This window comes from Lathyrus oleraceus, chromosome 3, assembly GCF_024323335.1.
Source record: "Lathyrus oleraceus cultivar Zhongwan6 chromosome 3, CAAS_Psat_ZW6_1.0, whole genome shotgun sequence".
In the NCBI taxonomy this organism is placed as follows: Eukaryota; Viridiplantae; Streptophyta; class Magnoliopsida; order Fabales; family Fabaceae; genus Lathyrus; species Lathyrus oleraceus.
The window spans coordinates 491,024,430-491,045,185 of NC_066581.1; the positions used below are offsets into that span (position 1 = coordinate 491,024,430).

The 20,756-nt window shown below is 31.9% G+C and overlaps 1 non-coding gene across 1 annotated transcript; it reads right to left on the reverse strand.

Annotated features, from left to right (window-relative positions):
* Positions 1-6,714: 6,714 nt before the first annotated feature.
* TRNAL-UAG (transfer RNA leucine (anticodon UAG)) lies at positions 6,715-6,794 on the reverse strand. Its single transcript has one exon. It is a non-coding gene; the product is annotated as a tRNA-Leu (tRNA).
* Between the last annotated feature and the right edge of the window lie 13,962 nt (positions 6,795-20,756).

Below are 20,756 nucleotides of genomic sequence, written 5' to 3' on the forward strand. Positions count from 1 at the left end.
GGGTTTAAACCTGCCGAACATGTTCTACCAGAGGTTCCCATAGTCATCATCCCATCTTTCGAATATTATCGGAGGAACGAATACTCATATTCCAAAAATATTCTCAAGAGAGACTCTTATGAGTGTAGTATCGCGTAACAATCGCATCAAATCTGACATTTGAATGACCTCCGCACTACGTCCTAAAAATAGGATAAGATGGGCTTGGGTAAACTAAGGTCCTTGGCTTCTACGACACATATTGAAAGAATAATGCCTAACCACAAATGACTTGTGTGACATCATTAATCCAACATGACCTCCACCAAGTGAATGGACTCGCAAGTCAACTTGCTAAGGAATAACTCCACACAAGTCGACGAGACTATGCCATTCTCCTATCATAAGGTGCACTCGAGTTCGGGTATAGAACCCATCTCATAGAGATCACCAAGCAAGCAAGCAATTGATATATCAAGCAATTCAAACATTACAATCAATACAGTAATCCCAAATTGCACCAAAAATATGTCATAAACAAATAGACAAATATAATACAACAAAGTGTGAAAAGTAGGCAAACCCACTAGGAAAATTGTATCCCCAGCAGAGTCGCCACTTTTCTGTAGCGGTGTATTCGTCACTTTATGATTTATTGACTAAATCAAAAGCAAAGCATACAAAGATAGAGCCGCCACCATACTTCTATATATCCAAAGGAATGGCTAGAAAGCGAACAAAAGCCTAAGAAGTTTTACGCAAAGAAAACTAATAAAAGGTCAGAGATCTGGGTAAGGGGGTAATTATGTTGTGGGAAGGTGTTAGGCACCCATAACATCCTAGGTACTCCTAGGGAACCTCTTTTCACAACTTGTTGTAAAATTATTTGTTTATGAAATATTTTTGTGCAAACATTTATTGAAGGGATGAGAGAAGAATGTATAAGTTTATTATTTTTGTGTTTGAATGGATGAACCCATTGCCTACGTACCTTTTCATGAAAGATAAGGATCAAAACGCCGTAGTTCGACTAAAAGATTTCCAAAAAGTGAGTGGATTGATTTTAAACAAAAGCCTTAAGGTCTTTCATTATCAACGGGAGAAAACTCAACCTGAACCAACAATCCACCATGTGAGAACAACTTCAACACGCTAGTGAGGGGTTAACCCTATAATAAGCATGGAAGTCTTACAATTCAATCACTAAGGATGCGGTGAGATTTACATCAACCACTAAGATAATTCAGATCTATGGCTAATGTATGAAAACTTGATTAAGAAGTGGACAAGGGCCACAAAAGCAATTGAGTGAGTGAAATCAATCAATTATAAGTATTCACAAAAACAAGTCAAAGTTGACATTAAAGTTCAATTTCGAAGAAGTATTATGAAAATGAAGTTTGAAAATCAAAGGCCTAAGGCCTAGGTTTCTAGTTTTGAAAACAAGTGGAAATGTTTGCACAAAAGTTTTCTGGTTTGGGTTAAAGATGAAAACAAGGTTCAAAGTTAAGCACAAAAGAGGGTGAGGGTTAAGGGACAAAGCCACAGGCAGGATTGCTTTCTTAAAATCATAGAAATGATTCAAGGAAGTTCCTTTGGAATTAGGCAACACAAAGCAATAAGCAAGACAAATAAGCAAGCTCAAAGGAACAACAAACTGGAAATGGATTGCCAATAAATGGTCTTACATCCAACTCCGAAACAAGATAGGAAACGGAGTGCCAATAAATGGTCTTACGTCCAACTCCACAAAGCAACATGGGAAACAGATAGCCAATCAATGGTCTTACATCTAACTCCACAAAAGAAACAAAATAGGAAACAGATAGCCAATCAATGGTCTTACACCTGACTCCACAGAACAAAACAAATACAGGAAACAGATAGCCAATCAATGGTCTTACACCTGACTCCTCAAACAAAACGATATAGGAAATGGAGTGCCAATCAATGGTCTTATATCCAGCTCCCCAAAAGGAACAGGAAACAGATAGCCAATCAATGGTCTTACACCTGACTCCTCAGACAAAACAAATAACAAATGCAAAGCAAACATATGAATGATGCACAAATAAGCAAACAAGCAATCATATATCACACAATATACACAACCAAGAGGCTCATACAAGGCTGGGCTTTAGTCAAGGGGTCATATCGACCTCAACAAACAAGCCGATACTGTTATGGGTGGTTAGGCTCTTAACCTCTGACATTGACCGTCAGGGTGAGCAGATGAAATGGGAGATGAGGGTTAGACCTCATAGCTCTTAACCCGGCCTGGGTGAGCTTTAATCAAAGAAGGTGTGAGAGTCCAAAATGAGGAACTCTATTCCACAATGACTGACTCTATATACAAGATTTTGGGTGTTTATTCAAATGCATCAGCACATAATGCGAGCAAGATGAAAGACTCAACTGAATAGCAGGGGATGGATTGCACATCCCTTCTATCTGCCAATTGCCTCTTCACTTAGGAGGACTTGAAGTACATGGCACAAATATAAACAATTATAGACATTGCCTCTTAAGGAGGACTTCAGCCAAATGCCTGCCAAACATAAACGACAGGGCTTCCAGACTACATGGAGTTAAAGAAATTACCTAAGTGGTATGCCAACCACAAGCAAAGCAAAGCAACTCAAGTAATGAGTTAAAGCTACTAAAGTACCTGTAAGAAAATCAAACAAGTCAATATTCACATTCAGACAACCCAAACAGACAAACACCAGTGGTTTCCAATATACACAACATGCAAGTCATAAAAGGCACTCATTCAAGTGAGTCCACCACCAAAAGACCTACAACACAATCAACATTAGTTAAACAAAGCAAATTGTATCTCAAGCAAAAAGATCACATCATCCATTAGGACTTATTGCTTGAACCTGAAAGGCAAAGCTCAAATTGTGAGTACAAACCCCTAGGGCAAAGCCTAGGGTCAAAGGCAAAGAAAAAAGTCAAAACAGCAACCAATATTCAACAAAAAGCTCATTTAAACAAGTAAGAATATGTCCTAAAAAGGACCAAGTCAAAAGCATTAAGAAAAGTCATCATATGAGCAAGCTGTGGCAAAGACAATTTCAAAGCACACAATTGATCCTCAAGAATGAAAATTCCATATTAAAACAGAAATGAATCAAACAATCCTGGAAATTTTTATGTGCATACAACATGTCAAACACAATCATCATGCCAAAAATTATAATCAGAAGAGCTCATTTGATATGGATATGAAAATGAATAAGATCAACATCAAATTGTGTGACACACATTGTCACACCATACAATCACATGCCTAAAACAGAAATGAAAAATGCTAAAAATGCCAAACCAAATATCACAAGTCAAGCAACATGTTGGGAATCAGCATACAAAATTTCATGGCAATTGGATCATTATTGAGCATTTCACAATAGTATGAATGAAGCAATGTCACATTTGCATACATGTTCAAAGAATCTAGCACAATTCAAATTCCAGAAATGATAAAATCATGAAATTCATATCAAAAAATAATAGACACTTCAAGGAACAAGTAGCAAAAAATTGGGAATTAATTGAATTCATTTTCAATTTATAGTGATTTTTTGAAGTTGGAAGAAAATATGAAATAAAATGAACAAAACACATGTTGAAATGGAGGGAAATGAGAAAAGGTGAACTAAGTTTGAAAAAACGCTGGAACGGAGGATCGAACTGTGTAGCAATTAAAATGTGCGCTTAACAAAATAAATCATAAAAACGCCTGAGCCAAGGATCGAAGGAGGTCTAAGGCAAAACGCAGTAGTTTCATTAATGAGGTGGCGCTTACAGTCAGCGAGTCAAAGGCCATGTGGAAGCGGTCAAAGGAATGAGAGCCTATGGAAATGCCAACGGATGTATGCGTGGAAGCACATGTTGTCAAAACCCTAGCCAGCTCTGCATGTTGCAGACGGCGGTGCTAATGGTGGTTTCCACCGTCTTCTTCGTGAAGACGGCGGAGCTACAGTAACTCATGGCAAAAAAAAATCCAGATCCAGGCGAAACTTATACCGTTCGAAAGCTTATCACATGAGGAACTCAAATCTATCATCAATTAATCCTAATAAGCCATGGATAAAGAGAATCAAAGATAAACATTTTTACATCCACAACTTCAAATCATCATAACACAGTCAATACTCAACCATTTCAAAAACTGCTTATATCAGCATGCTCAGCGTTCAAAGATCTACCTAAACATGGCAAAAGAATGGAGAATTAAGAGGTTCGAAAAACCTACCTCTTGAAGAGCAGTCACTGAAATCTGTGGATTCAAGGCCTGGCAAGTGTGTAGATCTAGTCCTGAGATGATGTAATGAAGTTTGATGTATGAATTGAAGCTTGGAGATGCTTGGATCTAGCTCAAAAGTCAGTTTCCATCTTCATGTTCTTGAGCTTCATGTGCCTAATTTCCACTCGAATTCTTCAAATCAAAGCTTGATCTGCACTAAATGAGGATCAGAGAACCAGAATATGCAATGAAATCAATGGCTTATGTGGAAGAAATTCAAGTTTCAATGGAGAGAAAAATTTGGAGGGAAGAAGAATTTGAGATCTAGAAGTTGTTGTTATGAACAATTCTGTTAGGATTTAGCATTTATACCATGTGTTAATCCTACTGAAAATGTAATTAGGCATTGGTTAATTAGAGATTAGCAAAAATAAGGTGCATGAAAAAAAATGGAAAATGAGAGGGTGCATGGTAAATTGGACGTGAACAGTACCACATGCATGATCAATTTCACTTAAAATCATCTCATAAGCATAATGGCAATGGTATTTTGTTCATATGATGCACCAAATTCAAATTTCCAAATTTCCCTCCAAAATGAGCATGAAGGAGCAAATGGTCATATGATGAAATTTCATGCAATGTAATGATGGATTTGGAAATTAGAGGTCATGAGGAGCAATATGCAAGAAGAGGCACTCAAAATGGAGTTATGAGTCAAAAGTTATGGCCTGTTGAAGTTCCATGCACACTTGGCAATCATTTGATCATATCTCCTCAACCATTCATCAGATGCTCATGATCTTGGACTTTTTGGAAATGGGAGAGAAATATCTTCAACTTTCATGTTGGACAAAAATTCATTTGAAGCTTCTTTGATGTTGGAAAGTTGAGTTGAATTTGGTCCAAAAACTTTCCATTTTTGGAAACTTGAAATTACAGGTCACTTTCCATTTTGGGAAACTTTTGACTTGACCTCAAAATCTTCAATGTAGATGTTTGACATGATTAATAAGCCTTGTTTGAACATGAATGGGATGAAGGAAATCAATTCTCACACTTAAAGCCTTCAGTTGACTCTCAGTTGACTTGCATTGGTCCTTAGATGACCTGAAAACATTCTGATGAACTTGGGCCTCAACCACTTGGGGAACTTGCTCCAAAATGAACCTATAGCTCATATAAGCTCAATATAATGATCACATGATCCATATCTCAATGGAACCCTCATCTCTTGCACAAAGGATTCACTTGAATCGCCTTGACCTGTTGACTGCTTAAGTTGCAAGACAAATGTTAGATGACATATTTTTGTACATTTTTGGTTAGTGATTAAAATAAAAGCAATAATACACAAATGCAAGCAATGCTTGGTGATCCAAAACCACTCACAGGGAGATCCCACCCATAGGGAAGGAAGCAAGGTGCTCAAAGATCCTTGAGGCTATGCAATGCTATGATATGATGCCATGAGGGATCTTAGGGACAAAATTGGGGTCTTACAACCTAGTTAATTGACTATATAATCGTCTTATGACAAACAATGTTTGACGCTACTAAAATGATTAACTCCTCAATGTCCTTTTGTATGGACTTAATGGTTTCTAGTCAAATGGTAGCATACACCACTGTGATTATAAAAATAACTTATGAGACTTACATAACAAACTATGTAGTATTCTTATCGCGGGTCATTCCAATATAAATATTACTTATAACATTCTCTATGCAATGGCGTTGCTATATTCGATAGTAAGACATACATATAGATACTTTTAGAGTGATATCTTTATATTTAATGATGTCTCACATTTAAGTCACACTTAATGTTCCATGAAACCAATTAAATACTATAAAAAACTAATTACTTTGAAAATAAACATAATAAAAATGTATTTTTATTATAAATAATCAACTTGATACAAGTTTTAAATACATTAATCATAAATATGTTGGCCTATGAGTCTTACATCAATAGTTTATGGATAAATTTGGACTAACCTCACACCTTATAGAAATTTGGTGGAATAACTTATTTACCTCACTAACACAAGACTATCTAGACCTTTCATACACAGTCCAACAACTCAGTCAATTCCCGAACCAACCAAAAACTGCTAACTTGAAAGTAGTTGTGAGAATCAAGACTTTTTGTATTTATGATTGGGCCATTAGCTAAGATATAAGGAAGTCCATCACTGATTTTTGAATATTTTTAGACAACTCCTTCATTTAAGATTGTTCATAGTTAATTATGTCAAAATTTTGAATTGAATTGAATTATTATAGCATAAGAAGGATTCAAAAGAAACAAATTGAACCGGTATAGTTTTATAAAATCATATCGACCCAAATAAATTGTTTGGTGAACCAAATTTTTATTTATAACTAAAGTGAACCAATATTAAGAAAATTTCCCCAACCTAGTCTATTTAATACAGTAAATTATAATTTGGAACGAAATGACAGAAACAAGAAAAAGTTGACAGCTGTGGGATTTGAACCCACGCCCTTTCGGACCAGAGCCTAAATCTGGCGCCTTAGACCACTCGGCCAAAATGTCTCAATGTTGTTATTGTTTATTAAATTTAAACACGTATACAATACTCACCCTATGCTAGCTTCCCGTGGGCCGTATTTTCCTAATTAACATTAGTGTATCGTAACAATGTACCACAAAATCATAAATGTATCTTATTAATTTATTTTATCTCTCGTTTATTTATCCTTACGTGTGCGACCTTTTACGTTCTCGTAACATTGACAATAATGTTAAATAATTTACTTAATATTATAAAGAGAGAGAGGGTGTCTAGCCAGACATCATTGCTTTCCAATTAACGATAATTTCATGTGATCTCATATAACCTTTATACGATAATGATCATATGTATAATTATTTTTTGCCCTTATATGTATACCTAACACAAGACATAATTCTTACCTCCCCTGTATAATTCAATATTATGTTTCTTGATGCCCGAGTGTACTTAGTATTAACAAATAAGCTCAATATCGCATATTCATTTATTTCAGCATGATAATGCATTTTAAAATCAAACTTAATTAAGGAGTATGTAGATATTACTCATGCATATGTAGGATGAGAAAAATCTTTCCAGGCCGCTCATGTCCATCCACATGACTCATTGAATACCTAGTTAACTGACTTTATAATCGTCTTATGACAAACAATGTTTGACGCTACTAAAATGATTAACTCCTCAATGTCCTTTTGTATGGACTTAATGGTTTCCGGTCAAATGGTAGCATACACCACTGTGATTATAAAAATAACTTATGAGACTTACATAACAAACTATGTAGTATTCTTATCGCGGGTCATTCCAATATAAATATTACTTATAACATTCTCTATGCATTGGCGTTGCTATATTCGATAGTAAGACATACATATAGATACTTTTAGAGTGATATTTTATATTTAATGATGTCTCACATTTAAGTCACACTTAATGTTCCATGAAACCAATTAAATACTATAAAAAACTAATTACTTTGAAAATAAACATAATAAAAATGTATTTTTATTATAAATAATCAACTTGATACAAGTTTTAAATACATTAATCATAAATATGTTGGCCTATGAGTCTTACACCAATAGTTTATGGATAAATTTGGACTAATCTCACACCTTATAGAAATTTGGTGGAATCACTTATTTACCTCACTAACACAAGACTATGTAGATATTACTCATGCATATGTAGGATGAGAAAAATCTTTCCAGGCCGCTCATGTCCATCCACATGACTCATTGAATACCTAGTTAACTGACTTTATAATCGTCTTATGACAAACAATGTTTGACGCTACTAAAATGATTAACTCCTCAATGTTCTTTTGTATGGACTTAATGGTTTCCGGTCAAATGGTAGCATACACCACTGTGATTATAAAAATAACTTATGAGACTTACATAACAAACTATGTAGTATTCTTATCGCGGGTCATTCCAATATAAATATTACTTATAACATTCTCTATGCATTGGCGTTGCTATATTCGATAGTAAGACATACATATAGATACTTTTAGAGTGATATCTTTATATTTAATGATGTCTCACATTTAAGTCACACTTAATGTTCCATGAAACCAATTAAATACTATAAAAAACTAATTACTTTGAAAATAAACATAATAAAAGTGTATTTTTATTATAAATAATCAACTTGATACATGTTTTAAATACATTAATCATAAATATGTTGGCCTATGAGTCTTACACCAATAGTTTATGGATAAATTTGGACTAATCTCACACCTTATAGAAATTTGGTGGAATAACTTATTTACCTCACTAACACAAGACTATCTAGACCTTTCATACACAGTCCATCAACTCGGTCAATTCCCGAACCAACCAACAACTGCTAACTTGAAAGTAGTTGTGAGAATCAAGACATTTTGTATTTATGATTGGGCCATTAGCTAAGATATAAGGAAGTCCATGACTGATTTTTGAATATTTTTAGACAACTCCTTCATTTAAGATTGTTCATAGTTAATTATGTCAAAATTTTGAATTGAATCGAATTATTATAGCATAAGAAGGATTCAAAAGAACCAAATTGAACCGGTATAGTTTTATAAAATGCCCTTTCAGATCAGAGCCTAAATCTGGCGCCTTAGACCACTCGGCCAAACTGTCTCAATGTTGTTATTGTTTATTAAATTTAAACACGTATACAATACTCACCCTATGCTAGCTTCCCGTGGGCCGTATTTTCCTAATTAACATTAGTGTATAGTAACAATGTACCACAAAATCATAAATGTATCTTATTAATTTATTTTATCTCTCGTTTATTTATCCTTACGTGTGCGGCCTTTTACGTTCTCGTAACATTGACAATAATGTTAAATAATTTACTTAATATTATAAATAGAGTGAGGGTGTCTAGCCAGACATCATTGCTTTCCAATCAACCATAATTTCATGTGATCTCATATAACCTTTATACGATAATGATCATATGTATAATTATTGTTTTGCCCTTATATGTATACCTAACACAAGACATAATTCTTACCTCCCCTGTATAATTCAATATTATGTTTCTTGATGCCCGAGTGTACTTAGTATTAACAAATAAGCTCAATATCGCATATTCATTTATTTCAGCATGATAATGCATTTTAAAATCAAACTTAATTAAGGAGTATGTAGACATTACTCATGCATATGTAGGATGAGAAAAATCCTTCCAGGCCGCTCATGTCCATCCACATGACTCATTGAATACCTAGTTAACTGACTTTATAATCGTCTTATGACAAACAATGTTTGACGCTACTAAAATGATTAACTCCTCAATGTCCTTTTGTATGGACTTAATGGTTTCCGGTCAAATGGTAGCATACACCACTGTGATTATAAAAATAACTTATGAGACTTACATAACAAACTATGTAGTATTCTTATCGCGGGTCATTCCAATATAAATATTACTTATAACATTCTCTATGCATTGGCGTTGCTATATTCGATAGTAAGACATACATATAGATACTTTTAGAGTGATATCTTTTGTATTTAATGATGTCTCACATTTAAGTCACACTTAATGTTCCATGTTACCAATTAAATACTATAAAAAACTAATTACTTTGAAAATAAACATAATAAAAATGTATTTTTTTTTATAAATAATCAACATGATACAAGTTTTAAATACATTAATCATAAATATGTTGGCCTATGAGTCTTACACCAATAGTTTATGGATAAATTTGGACTAATCTCAATCCTTATAGAAATTTGGTGGAATCACTTATTTACCTCACTAACACAAGACTATCTAGACCTTTCATACACAGTCCAACAACTCAGTCAATTCCCGAACCAACCAACAACTGCTAACTTGAAAGTAGTTGTGAGAATCAAGACTTTTTGTATTTATGATTGGGCCATTAGCTAAGATATAAGGAAGTCCATCACTGATTTTTGAATATTTTTAGACAACTCCTTCATTTAAGATTGTTCATAGTTAATTATGTCAAAATTTTGAATTGAATCGAATTATTATAGCATAAGAAGGATTCAAAAGAAACAAATTGAACCGGTATAGTTTTATAAAATGCCCTTTCAGACTAGAGCCTAAATCTGGCGCCTTAGACCACTCGGCCAAACTGTCTCAATGTTGTTATTGTTTATTAAATTTAAACACGTATACAATACTCACCCTATGCTAGCTTCCCGTGGGCCGTATTTTCCTAATTAACATTAGTGTATCGTAACAATGTACCACAAAATCATAAATGTATCTTATTAATTTATTTTATCTCTCGTTTATTTATCCTTACGTGTGCGGCCTTTTACGTTCTCGTAACATTGACAATAATGTTAAATAATTTACTTAATATTATAAATAGAGTGAGGGTGTCTAGCCAGACATCATTGCTTTCCAATTAACCATAATATCATGTGATCTCATATAACCTTTATACGATAATGATCATATGTATAATTATTGTTGTGCCCTTATATGTATACCTAACACAAGACATAATTCTTACCTCCCCTGTATAATTCAATATTATGTTTCTTGATGCCCGAGTGTACTTAGTATTAACAAATAAGCTCAATATCACATATTCATTTATTTCAGCATGATAATGCATTTTAAAATCAAACTTAATTAAGGAGTATGTAGATATTACTCATGCATATGTAGGATGAGAAAAATCCTTCCAGGCCGCTCATGTCCATCCACATGACTCATTGAATACCTAGTTAACTGACTTTATAATCGTCTTATGACAAACAATGTTTGACGCTACTAAAATGATTAACTCCTCAATGTCCTTTTGTATGGACTTAATGGTTTCCGGTCAAATGGTAGCATACACCACTGTGATTATAAAAATAACTTATGAGACTTACATAACAAACTATGTAGTATTCTTATAGCGGGTCATTCCAATATAAATATTACTTATAACATTCTCTATGCATTGGCGTTGCTATATTCGATAGTAAGACATACATATAGATACTTTTAGAGTGATATCTTTTGTATTTAATGATGTCTCACATTTAAGTCACACTTAATGTTCCATGAAACCAATTAAATACTATAAAAAACTAATTACTTTGAAAATAAACATAATAAAAATGTATTTTTATTATAAATAATCAACTTGATACAAGTTTTAAATACATTAATCATAAATATGTTGGCCTATGAGTCTTACACCAATAGTTTATGGATAAATTTGGACTAATCTCAATCCTTATAGAAATTTGGTGGAATAACTTATTTACCTCACTAACACAAGACTATCTAGACCTTTCATACACAGTCCAACAACTCGGTCAATTCCCGAACCAACCAACAACTGCTAACTTGAAAGTAGTTGTGAGAATCAAGACTTTTTGTATTTATGATTGGGCCATTAGCTAAGATATAAGGAAGTCCATCACTGATTTTTGAATATTTTTAGACAACTCCTTCATTTAAGATTGTTCATAGTTAATTATGTCAAAATTTTGAATTGAATCGAATTATTATAAAATGGTAGCATACACCGCTGTGATTATAAAAATAACTTATGGGACTTACATAACAAACTATGTAGTATTCTTATCGCGGGTCATTCCAATATAAATATTACTTATAACATTCTCTATGCATTGGCGTTGCTATATTCGATAGTAAGACATACATATAGATACTTTTAGAGTGATATCTTTATATTTAATGATGTCTCACATTTAAGTCACACTTAATGTTCCATGAAACCAATTAAATACTATAAAAAACTAATTACTTTGAAAATAAACATAATAAAAGTGTATTTTTATTATAAATAATCAACTTGATACATGTTTTAAATACATTAATCATAAATATGTTGGCCTATGAGTCTTACACCAATAGTTTATGGATAAATTTGGACTAATCTCACACCTTATAGAAATTTGGTGGAATAACTTATTTACCTCACTAACACAAGACTATCTAGACCTTTCATACACAGTCCATCAACTCGGTCAATTCCCGAACCAACCAACAACTGCTAACTTGAAAGTAGTTGTGAGAATCAAGACATTTTGTATTTATGATTGGGCCATTAGCTAAGATATAAGGAAGTCCATGACTGATTTTTGAATATTTTTAGACAACTCCTTCATTTAAGATTGTTCATAGTTAATTATGTCAAAATTTTGAATTGAATCGAATTATTATAGCATAAGAAGGATTCAAAAGAACCAAATTGAACCGGTATAGTTTTATAAAATGCCCTTTCAGATCAGAGCCTAAATCTGGCGCCTTAGACCACTCGGCCAAACTGTCTCAATGTTGTTATTGTTTATTAAATTTAAACACGTATACAATACTCACCCTATGCTAGCTTCCCGTGGGCCGTATTTTCCTAATTAACATTAGTGTATCGTAACAATGTACCACAAAATCATAAATGTATCTTATTAATTTATTTTATCTCTCGTTTATTTATCCTTACGTGTGCGGCCTTTTACGTTCTCGTAACATTGACAATAATGTTAAATAATTTACTTAATATTATAAATAGAGTGAGGGTGTCTAGCCAGACATCATTGCTTTCCAATTAACCATAATTTCATGTGATCTCATATAACCTTTATACGATAATGATCATATGTATAATTATTGTTTTGCCCTTATATGTATACCTAACACAAGACATAATTCTTACCTCCCCTGTATAATTCAATATTATGTTTCTTGATGCCCGAGTGTACTTAGTATTAACAAATAAGCTCAATATCGCATATTCATTTATTTCAGCATGATAATGCATTTTAAAATCAAACTTAATTAAGGAGTATGTAGACATTACTCATGCATATGTAGGATGAGAAAAATCCTTCCAGGCCGCTCATGTCCATCCACATGACTCATTGAATACCTAGTTAACTGACTTTATAATCGTCTTATGACAAACAATGTTTGACGCTACTAAAATGATTAACTCCTCAATGTCCTTTTGTATGGACTTAATGGTTTCCGGTCAAATGGTAGCATACACCACTGTGATTATAAAAATAACTTATGAGACTTACATAACAAACTATGTAGTATTCTTATCGCGGGTCATTCCAATATAAATATTACTTATAACATTCTCTATGCATTGGCGTTGCTATATTCGATAGTAAGACATACATATAGATACTTTTAGAGTGATATCTTTTGTATTTAATGATGTCTCACATTTAAGTCACACTTAATGTTCCATGTTACCAATTAAATACTATAAAAAACTAATTACTTTGAAAATAAACATAATAAAAATGTATTTTTTTTTATAAATAATCAACATGATACAAGTTTTAAATACATTAATCATAAATATGTTGGCCTATGAGTCTTACACCAATAGTTTATGGATAAATTTGGACTAATCTCAATCCTTATAGAAATTTGGTGGAATCACTTATTTACCTCACTAACACAAGACTATCTAGACCTTTCATACACAGTCCAACAACTCAGTCAATTCCCGAACCAACCAACAACTGCTAACTTGAAACTAGTTGTGAGAATCAAGACTTTTTGTATTTATGATTGGGCCATTAGCTAAGATATAAGGAAGTCCATCACTGATTTTTGAATATTTTTAGACAACTCCTTCATTTAAGATTGTTCATAGTTAATTATGTCAAAATTTTGAATTGAATCGAATTATTATAGCATAAGAAGGATTCAAAAGAAACAAATTGAACCGGTATAGTTTTATAAAATGCCCTTTCAGACTAGAGCCTAAATCTGGCGCCTTAGACCACTCGGCCAAACTGTCTCAATGTTGTTATTGTTTATTAAATTTAAACACGTATACAATACTCACCCTATGCTAGCTTCCCGTGGGCCGTATTTTCCTAATTAACATTAGTGTATCGTAACAATGTACCACAAAATCATAAATGTATCTTATTAATTTATTTTATCTCTCGTTTATTTATCCTTACGTGTGCGGCCTTTTACGTTCTCGTAACATTGACAATAATGTTAAATAATTTACTTAATATTATAAATAGAGTGAGGGTGTCTAGCCAGACATCATTGCTTTCCAATTAACCATAATATCATGTGATCTCATATAACCTTTATACGATAATGATCATATGTATAATTATTGTTGTGCCCTTATATGTATACCTAACACAAGACATAATTCTTACCTCCCCTGTATAATTCAATATTATGTTTCTTGATGCCCGAGTGTACTTAGTATTAACAAATAAGCTCAATATCACATATTCATTTATTTCAGCATGATAATGCATTTTAAAATCAAACTTAATTAAGGAGTATGTAGATATTACTCATGCATATGTAGGATGAGAAAAATCCTTCCAGGCCGCTCATGTCCATCCACATGACTCATTGAATACCTAGTTAACTGACTTTATAATCGTCTTATGACAAACAATGTTTGACGCTACTAAAATGATTAACTCCTCAATGTCCTTTTGTATGGACTTAATGGTTTCCGGTCAAATGGTAGCATACACCACTGTGATTATAAAAATAACTTATGAGACTTACATAACAAACTATGTAGTATTCTTATAGCGGGTCATTCCAATATAAATATTACTTATAACATTCTCTATGCATTGGCGTTGCTATATTCGATAGTAAGACATACATATAGATACTTTTAGAGTGATATCTTTTGTATTTAATGATGTCTCACATTTAAGTCACACTTAATGTTCCATGAAACCAATTAAATACTATAAAAAACTAATTACTTTGAAAATAAACATAATAAAAATGTATTTTTATTATAAATAATCAACTTGATACAAGTTTTAAATACATTAATCATAAATATGTTGGCCTATGAGTCTTACACCAATAGTTTATGGATAAATTTGGACTAATCTCAATCCTTATAGAAATTTGGTGGAATAACTTATTTACCTCACTAACACAAGACTATCTAGACCTTTCATACACAGTCCAACAACTCGGTCAATTCCCGAACCAACCAACAACTGCTAACTTGAAAGTAGTTGTGAGAATCAAGACTTTTTGTATTTATGATTGGGCCATTAGCTAAGATATAAGGAAGTCCATCACTGATTTTTGAATATTTTTAGACAACTCCTTCATTTAAGATTGTTCATAGTTAATTATGTCAAAATTTTGAATTGAATCGAATTATTATAAAATGGTAGCATACACCACTGTGATTATAAAAATAACTTATGGGACTTACATAACAAACTATGTAGTATTCTTATCGCGGGTCATTCCAATATAAATATTACTTATAACATTCTCTATGCATTGGCGTTGCTATATTCGATAGTAAGACATACATATAGATACTTTTAGAGTGATATCTTTATATTTAATGATGTCTCACATTTAAGTCACACTTAATGTTCCATGAAACCAATTAAATACTATAAAAAACTAATTACTTTGAAAATAAACATAATAAAAGTGTATTTTTATTATAAATAATCAACTTGATACATGTTTTAAATACATTAATCATAAATATGTTGGCCTATGAGTCTTACACCAATAGTTTATGGATAAATTTGGACTAATCTCACACCTTATAGAAATTTGGTGGAATAACTTATTTACCTCACTAACACAAGACTATCTAGACCTTTCATACACAGTCCATCAACTCGGTCAATTCCCGAACCAACCAACAACTGCTAACTTGAAAGTAGTTGTGAGAATCAAGACATTTTGTATTTATGATTGGGCCATTAGCTAAGATATAAGGAAGTCCATGACTGATTTTTGAATATTTTTAGACAACTCCTTCATTTAAGATTGTTCATAGTTAATTATGTCAAAATTTTGAATTGAATCGAATTATTATAGCATAAGAAGGATTCAAAAGAACCAAATTGAACCGGTATAGTTTTATAAAATGCCCTTTCAGATCAGAGCCTAAATCTGGCGCCTTAGACCACTCGGCCAAACTGTCTCAATGTTGTTATTGTTTATTAAATTTAAACACGTATACAATACTCACCCTATGCTAGCTTCCCGTGGGCCGTATTTTCCTAATTAACATTAGTGTATCGTAACAATGTACCACAAAATCATAAATGTATCTTATTAATTTATTTTATCTCTCGTTTATTTATCCTTACGTGTGCGGCCTTTTACGTTCTCGTAACATTGACAATAATGTTAAATAATTTACTTAATATTATAAATAGAGTGAGGGTGTCTAGCCAGACATCATTGCTTTCCAATTAACCATAATTTCATGTGATCTCATATAACCTTTATACGATAATGATCATATGTATAATTATTGTTTTGCCCTTATATGTATACCTAACACAAGACATAATTCTTACCTCCCCTGTATAATTCAATATTATGTTTCTTGATGCCCGAGTGTACTTAGTATTAACAAATAAGCTCAATATCGCATATTCATTTATTTCAGCATGATAATGCATTTTAAAATCAAACTTAATTAAGGAGTATGTAGACATTACTCATGCATATGTAGGATGAGAAAAATCCTTCCAGGCCGCTCATGTCCATCCACATGACTCATTGAATACCTAGTTAACTGACTTTATAATCGTCTTATGACAAACAATGTTTGACGCTACTAAAATGATTAACTCCTCAATGTCCTTTTGTATGGACTTAATGGTTTCCGGTCAAATGGTAGCATACACCACTGTGATTATAAAAATAACTTATGAGACTTACATAACAAACTATGTAGTATTCTTATCGCGGGTCATTCCAATATAAATATTACTTATAACATTCTCTATGCATTGGCGTTGCTATATTCGATAGTAAGACATACATATAGATACTTTTAGAGTGATATCTTTTGTATTTAATGATGTCTCACATTTAAGTCACACTTAATGTTCCATGAAACCAATTAAATACTATAAAAAACTAATTACTTTGAAAATAAACATAATAAAAATGTATTTTTTTTTATAAATAATCAACTTGATACAAGTTTTAAATACATTAATCATAAATATGTTGGCCTATGAGTCTTACACCAATAGTTTATGGATAAATTTGGACTAATCTCAATCCTTATTGAAATTTGGTGGAATAACTTATTTACCTCACTAACACAAGACTATCTAGACCTTTCATACACAGTCCAACAACTCAGTCAATTCCCGAACCAACCAACAACTGCTAACTTGAAACTAGTTGTGAGAATCAAGACTTTTTGTATTTATGATTGGGCCATTAGCTAAGATATAAGGAAGTCCATCACTGATTTTAGAATATTTTTAGACAACTCCTTCATTTAAGATTGTTCATAGTTAATTATGTCAAAATTTTGAATTGAATCGAATTATTATAAAATTGTAGCATACACCACTGTGATTATAAAAATAACTTATGAGACTTACATAACAAACTATGTAGTATTCTTATCGCGGGTCATTCCAATATAAATATTACTTATAACATTCTCTATGCATTGGCATTGCTATATTCGATAGTAAGACATACATATAGATACTTTTAGAGTGATATCTTTATATTTAAAGATGTCTCACATTTAAGTCACACTTAATGTTCCATGAAACCAATTAAATACAATAAAAACTAATTACTTTGAAAATAAACATAATTAAAATGTATTTTTATTATAAATAATCAACTTGATACAAGTTTTAAATACATTAATCATAAATATGTTGGCCTATGAGTCTTACAACAATAGTTTATGGATAAATTTGGACTAATCTCACACCTTATAGAAATTTGGTGGAATAACTTATTTACCTCACTAACACAAGACTATCTAGACCTTTCATACACAGTCCAACAACTCAGTCAATTCCCGAACCAACCAACAACTGCTAACTTGAAAGTAGTTGTGAGAATCAAGACTTTTTGTATTTATGATTGGGCCATTAGCTAAGATATAAGGAAGTCCATCACTGATTTTTGAATATTTTTAGACAACTCATTCATTTAAGATTGTTCATAGTTAATTATGTCAAAATTTTGAATTGAATCGAATTATTATAGCATAAGAAGGATTCAAAAGAAACAAATTGAACCGGTATAGTTTTATAAAATGCCCTTTCAGACCAGAGCCTAAATCTGGCGCCTTAGACCACTCGGCCAAACTGTCTCAATGTTGTTATTGTTTATTAAATTTAAACACGTATACAATACTCACCCTATGCTAGCTTCCCGTGGGCCGTATTTTCCTAATTAACATTAGTGTATCGTAACAATGTACCACAAAATCATAAATGTATCTTATTAATTTATTTTATCTCTCGTTTATTTATCCTTACGTGTGCGGCCTTTTACGTTCTCGTAACATTGACAATAATGTTAAATAATTTACTTAATATTATAAATAGAGTGAGGGTGTCTAGCCACACATCATTGCTTTCCAATTAACCAAAATTTCATGTGATCTCATATAACCTTTATACGATAATGATCATATGTATAATTATTGTTGTGCCCTTATATGTATACCTAACACAAGACATAATTCTTACCTCCCCTGTATAATTCAATATTATGTTTCTTGATGCCCGAGTGTACTTAGTATTAACAAATAAGCTCAATATCGCATATTCATTTATTTCAGCATGATAATGCATTTTAAAATCTAACTTAATTAAGGAGTATGTAGAGATTACTCATGCATATGTAGGATGAGAAAAATCCTTCCAGGCCGCTCATGTCCATCCACATGACTCATTGAATACCTAGTTAACTGACTTTATAATCGTCTTATGACAAACAATGTTTGACGCTACTAAAATGATTAACTCCTCAATGTCCTTTTGTATGGACTTAATGGTTTCCGGTCAAATGGTAGCATACACCATTGTGATTATAAAAATAACTTATGAGACTTACATAACAAACTATGTAGTATTCTTATAGCGAGTCATTCCAATATAAATATTACTTATAACATTCTCTATGCATTGGCGTTGCTATATTCGATAGTAAGACATACATATAGATACTTTTAGAGTGATATCTTTATATTTAATGATGTCTCACATTTAAGTCACACTTAATGTTCCACATGAAACCAATTAAATACTATAAAAAACTAATTACTTTGAAAATAAACATAATAAAAATGTATTTTTATTATAAATAATCAACTTGATACAAGTTTTAAATACATTAATCATAAATATGTTGGCCTATGAGTCTTACACCAATAGTTTATGGATAAATTTGGACTAATCTCAATCCTTATAGAAATTTGGTGGAATAACTTATTTACCTCACTAACACAAGACTATCTAGACCTTTCATACACAGTCCAACAACTCGGTCAATTCCCGAACCAACCAACAACTGCTAACTTGAAAGTAGTTGTGAGAATCAAGACTTTTTGTATTTATGATTGGGCCATTAGCTAAGATATAAGGAAGTCCATCACTGATTTTTGAATATTTTTAGACAACTCCTTCATTTAAGATTGTTCATAGTTAATTATGTCAAAATTTTGAATTGAATCGAATTATTATAAAATGGTAGCATACACCACTGTGATTATAAAAATAACTTATGAGACTTACATAACAAACTATGTAGTATTCTTATCGCGGGTCATTCCAATATAAATATTACTTATAACATTCTCTATGCATTGGCGTTGCTATATTCGATAGTAAGACATACATATAGATACTTTTAGAGTGATATCTTTATATTTAATGATGTCTCACATTTAAGTCACACTTAATGTTCCACATGAAACCAATTAAATACTATAAAAAACTAATTACTTTGAAAATAAACATAATAAAAATGTATTTTTATTATAAATAATCAACTTGATACAAGTTTTAAATACATTAATCATAAATATGTTGGCCTATGAGTCTTACACCAATAGTTTATGGATAAATTTGGACTAATCTCAATCCTTATAGAAATTTGGTGGAATAACTTATTTACCTCACTAACACAAGACTATCTAGACCTTTCATACACAGTCCAACAACTCGGTCAATTCCCGAACCAACCAACAACTGCTAACTTGAAAGTAGTTGTGAGAATCAAGACTTTTTGTATTTATGATTGGGCCATTAGCTAAGATATAAGGAAGTCCATCACTGATTTTTGAATATTTTTAGACAACTCCTTCATTTAAGATTGTTCATAGTTAATTATGTCAAAATTTTGAATTGAATCGAATTATTATAAAATGGTAGCATACACCACTGTGATTATAAAAATAACTTATGAGACTTACATAACAAACTATGTAGTATTCTTATCGCGGGTCATTCCAATATAAATATTACTTATAACATTCTCTATGCATTGGCGTTGTTATATTCGATAGTAAGACATACATATAGATACTTTTAGAGTGATATCTTTTGTATTTAATGATGTCTCACATTTAAGTCACACTTAATGTTCCATGAAACCAATTAAATATTATAAAAAACTAATTACTTTGAAAATAAACATAATAAAAATGTATTTTTATTATAAATAATCAACTTGATACAAGTTTTAAATAC